We start from the raw sequence: 5,324 nt of genomic DNA, 5'->3' as shown, positions 1-5,324 counted from the left end.
TTGTGAGAGTTCATTTCTGCTTGGTATCACTTACCCAGGTGAGAGGCTACCAGAATAACTGCCTGCCAGCACCAGATACTGACTGGGGCTGTGTTTGGCTTTAAATGTGCTCTCTTGTCTCTTCGTGAAGTACCTTTAAAAGTGGGGCAAGGGGGAGAATGCATCCCTTGTATGTATGCAATACAAGATGTGCTGTCTTGGTCTCCCATCCTTAAACCTTCTTCATTTCACAATAGTTTTCCTCACCTCATAGTGCCCTTGAGTCTGATCCTAATTCCTGCRCAGCATCCAAGTCATGCATCTGACTCCCAGAAACTGTAGGCTTGAAATACAGTCCTTGCACACCTGTTTTATGCTGGGATTATGGTTAAAATTTTGCCAACTGTGGACATTCCTTCATTGTTATTTTTTGGCATAAGACCATCCCCATGTAAATGGACCAAGGTTTCAATTCTTCCTTCCCAGGTTTGGACTGGAGAAAAGCAGCTCTGAGGTAACTCAATATGGGARTTATGTTTTTTCCAAGGTTTGGCCCTCTGGCTACGGATACAGRTCTAGCCCTTCCTGTGCCTTGATCCCTTGTAGCAGTCGTCTACTGCAGAAAGCCACCTTCTTGTCAGGTCTGGCCTAAAGGGGCAGCCTGTCTCTCCTGCCTTGGTGGCCCAGCGTTGAGTTACTGCCTCAGTGTCCCCCAGTTCTAACCGGTAAAACCATCTTCATTAGCTGAAGGGTGGAGGGAGAAGCTCAGCTGGCATAGGGGAAAGCTTGCGTGTGCCTTGACAGCTATGGATGTAGTGACAGGGAGCAGGGGGAAATGCAACTGAGCTGTAAAACAAAAGAAGTTGAGTATTCCCTTTTTTTCAGCTTTTCTCAGTAGAAAGCATTATCTYCTCCCCAAAGCTCTTACAGGCTGTGTGAGTGCTGTCTGCTGGTTTTCAGAGAAGCTTAGCAGACAAGTAACAAAGCTACTCCTACCTGATGCTCACAGGGCCATGGGATGCTCATTTCAAGCCAGCAGAATGTGCCGGGGGAAGGCAGGGACCGGGCACGGATGAGAAGAGTCCCTRTCCCTGTCCCTTTCCCGAGTAACTCTCCCCTTGGTGCATGCTGGGGAAAGCACTAGGGACTAGCTGCACGGCTGGACAGCTCCGCGGCCACCCGGATCTCACAGAAAACGGTGTCGGGGATGCTTTTTTATTCTGGCCGCCTCAGAGCTGTCTCCAGATTTGGGGGGAAGAAGTGTTGACGCTGGCTGCCAGCCAGGAAAGCGGCACGGAGCCCGTATGCCCTGCCTAGAGGGTGTCGTAGGGATGCGCCTGCCCCATCCCTTCCCGCTCGGGGCTCGACCTCCACCTGCTCGGCCAGGATTGCGGTCCCCAGCTCGGAAAAAAAAGGCCGAGGGAGGCCGACGTGTCCCTTGTCTGTGGGCCGCGGGCTCCCTTCTCCGCCGGTGCTGCCCTCCCCGGGCTCCCCCGCCCCACACAAACCCTCATTGCGGYTTTTTCCCCTCCTTCACTGTTAACAAAACCCGGTGATTAAGACTCGAAACTAACAAAGAGTTTTTCTTCCACCTTAACCTTGCACACAATCCTTTAACAAATTAATTAATCCTAATGAATTAACACTTCATTTATTTAAACGCGCTACAGTTCATGAATTAAATTTTCATGCAGTGATTAAAGGCTGTTAAAATATGCATGATTTCGTTAAAATTTTATAATAAATCAGGGCAATGTGTTACATGACAAGGCAACTACTTCCCAGCCCCTCGGAAGGTGCTTTGATTCGCGCGGGGGGGCGGGGGGAGCCGAGAGCTCCGCTCCCTGTTTGGGCAGCCGAGCGGACCCTGGAGCGCCGTGAGACGCGGCTGGCGACCGACCCCTGCCCCCTCGGAGCCCTCTTCGTGCCTCTCTCGGGGGGAGGAAGGGTGCGTTTCTCGGCAGCCGAGAAACGCACTGCCCCATCGAAACGTGGCGTCCTTGCMGAGCGAGCGATCGTGGACGCGGGTGAAAGCCAGAAGCCGGTTTGCCCACGGAGCGGGGGTGGAAGGGAGCAGGGTGTGGGAGGTGTTTGCTGGAGGGGCTTYTCGGTGTGCTTTTTATTTCCTCCGCATCACTTTAAAGAAAGAGCGAGAAACTTTACTGCCAACAGGAGCTGCAGTGTTTTTCACCGGACCTCTGCCTATTTGCTCCGGTCTCCTTCCTTTCCCGAAAGGGGACGTTGTGAACTACCTTGGGACTTAAATCACCATCAAGCGTTTCAATTTTTAATATGACAACATTCTACACTTTGGCTGCAAAAGCAATTATTGCGGCTTGTACATCAGTAATTAGCAGGTCTTTGCTGATGTAAGGAAAGTCCTCATTAGGACAAGGAAATACTTTTTGTGCATTCACCCAAAGGGTTGGTTGTGTTTTGTTGGGGGTTTTGTTTTGTTATTTCTTTTTTCTTCAGAAGGTTAATTTTGATCATCTAAAAGGAAAATAGCTTTCACTTTAAATGGGATATTGACTTTCTGTGAACTTCACCAAATAAACTTGTACTGTAGGTTTTCTTTCAGTGTTCCCAGTGACACTCAGGGTAGGACGTACATCGCGACTACAAAATGTAAAGCTAACATTTGSTGAAATGAAAATATCCAGAAGGTTTAGAGTGAGCGGTGAGATCCACATTAGCAATTTTTTTTTAAGTCGGAATATATAGCAAACTATGATCAGACGTTAATGGTTAATATCATAAGCTTTAGTATATTCATCTTTGGGGAATCCTAAAAAGAAAAATCAAATACAATGGGTTACAGTAATTAATTTATAAATCGTTTCACTATGGGAATAAGGGGTTACTTTATTGCCTTCTCGAGACAGGCAGTTCAGTCAATTAAGGAGTTCTGCCTATTTCTTGCACTTGAAGCCGGAGAAAACTACTGGACACAAGTAAATGTATATATATGTATGCCTCTGTTGCTTTATTGAGCATCTCGGGCCATAAACGTAGGGCTACAGCATGGTCGTGTCGCCAATGAACTCGCTCCTCAAAGCCTGCGAGTTTATTGCTATCAGTATTCATAAGGCTGGACGTACCCACGAGGAATAGAAATAACAGCGAACATTAAGATAAAATCTATTACCAGGCCCTCGCGATTCTGAGGCTGGCTCAAGCCGTCTGCCCGGGGAACTGGCAGTGTGTGGCGGGAGAGGGGGAGGGCAGGGAGAGCCGCCGGCACCGGGGGCTGGTGGCAAGGGGTGCTGCTTCCCGGCCAGCCCCGGACAACCCCTCGGGCAGCAGCGCTTGCACTCGGTGTGGCTAAGRGAAGCAGCAGGGCAGAGGCGGCGCCGGGACCGGCTGCAGCACCGCAGGAGCGGGAGTTACGGTCAGCCTGTAATTTTTAGCGTTGCTTTAAAAGTTCGCGTAAACTTAACGCTTTCTCTCTTCAAAAAGAGAGAGAGAGAGAAAAAAAAAAAAAAAAAGGCACGAGAATTGCGAAGAAAAAGTTTTTCCTCCGGGACTTGATAAGTGACAGACCAAATAGTAGTGCTCAAAAAAAACTTCTCTTGTCCTTCTCCTCCCTCTCCTGAAAGACCAGACAGAGGGAAGATTGGGCTGCAATTCCCTGCGGAGGCTTCTGCCKCCGGGGAAGCAGTGGGGACCGGGCGGAGGCCGGCAGCAGCTGCCCCAGGACCTGGCAGCAACTCGCCTCCTCCCCGGGGACCGGAGGCGTTTCTACCCGCACGCCGTCATCCCCGTCCCTCGGGCGGCCGCAACTCCGGTGGTTTAAACGATGGAGCGAGGAGTCCCCGGCAGGGGGTGTGTCTCCAGCCGGRCGGGACTGCTTCACCCCGAGGAGAATCCAGTAGGATGCATTCGCAAGCAGCAGAGACGCTGTGTCCACCCCATCCCAGCGTTCAGAAAACACCTTGRAGGTGGAACTCTTAGAACTTCCAAAGGTCTTCACTTCCTCAGCGTCCTGCTGGCGCTGGGGGCGGAGGTGGGAGAGGGGCTGAATTCTCTGCCTTTCTGGCCTCGAAAAATAAGCGAGTGAACAGAAAGAGTAGTTTTAAAMGTGGGGGTTGATGTTCTTCTGGCCGAGGAGGAGGTCTCCCTAAGCAGCACCCGCTGTAGCCGTATGTTCCCATTCCTCTGGYGGCTGCCTGCCCTCGCTGCCCCAACTCAGCCCCCGCCAGCCCAGAGGTTAAAGACCCGGCCGCAGAAGCAAAAGCAAGTGTCCAGCGATATGTGGGCAGGAAGGCAGGTCACCGCTTAGCCTAGAAATCCTTCTCTCAACCGCCTTTGCCACCACCYGCACAATTTTCCCTTCTCTTAGCGTTTTCCGTAGGGAAACCTGGTGAACTTTGCCTGACAGCATCCTGGAGAGTGGGCTTCGCGCAGAGACGCACTGATAAGCACCCATGCATCCCAGGACAAACAGAATCCCACGCTTTCCTCCATCGGACGAAGGGGTGACCCCGTTTATCCGCCTCCCTGCCCCGCCGGGCTCATCCCAGGAGCACCGCGGCTGTGGGCTGGATCGCTCCACAGTCGGGAACGGCAGCCTGATCGGCTCCGGCCTTGCTCCTGGAGCTGGGCGCTTTTCAGCAACTTCGGCGAAAAACGGCGGTGTCACCCACTTTCCCACTCTTCCCCATCCCTTGCCCGGTTTTTCTTTACAACGCGTGGTAGCTGAGAAGTATCTAGAATAACTCATGGGTTAAAAAAAAAAAAAAAAAGTCAATAAATACACATAAAATATGATTTGTGGATTCTGATACGATGATTTCGAGAAATAAGGAGAGCCCAAGCCCAGTGTCAAGTTCACCCCCTTCAGAGATGAAGTTGCATTCCGCCACCCCAGGGGACACAGTAATGGATGGAGACCTGGCTTCCTCTCGCACAAGTAATTGGCAGACGTTCCCTCCTTCCTCCTGGACTGGCTGGGGAGCTAGGGAAAGGCTTATGAAGACAAATGTGGACTTCACTTGGGATTGTGTTGTGTGCTCTGTGTGCGTTTGTATGTTTTCCTGCGTGACCTTTCTGCTGTGTTTATGCGCATAAGAGGCGTTCAGGAGAAACAGAACAATTCCGATGCACTCCCAGGCTGTCACATCCCTGATCCAAACACCCGCTGCCTCTCCCCGCGGCCTGTTTGCCTGCAGCCCTGCTGAAACAAACAAGGCAGCATCTGGTCGGTCACCGAGGGACGGCTCCAGCGTGCCCAGGGAACAGGATTCACCTTGGGCCCTTCGCGAAGGATTCGTACTAATGTCACAGGCACAGTAGCASATTCACTCCTTCCACAGTTTTGCCTCCGATTTCATAAGCAACTACAA

This window comes from Malurus melanocephalus, unplaced genomic scaffold (genome assembly GCF_030028575.1).
Source record: "Malurus melanocephalus ecotype Western Australia unplaced genomic scaffold, MMel_1.1 scaffold_229, whole genome shotgun sequence".
In the NCBI taxonomy this organism is placed as follows: Eukaryota; Metazoa; Chordata; class Aves; order Passeriformes; family Maluridae; genus Malurus; species Malurus melanocephalus.
Note: the sequence above shows the minus strand (reverse complement) of the source record.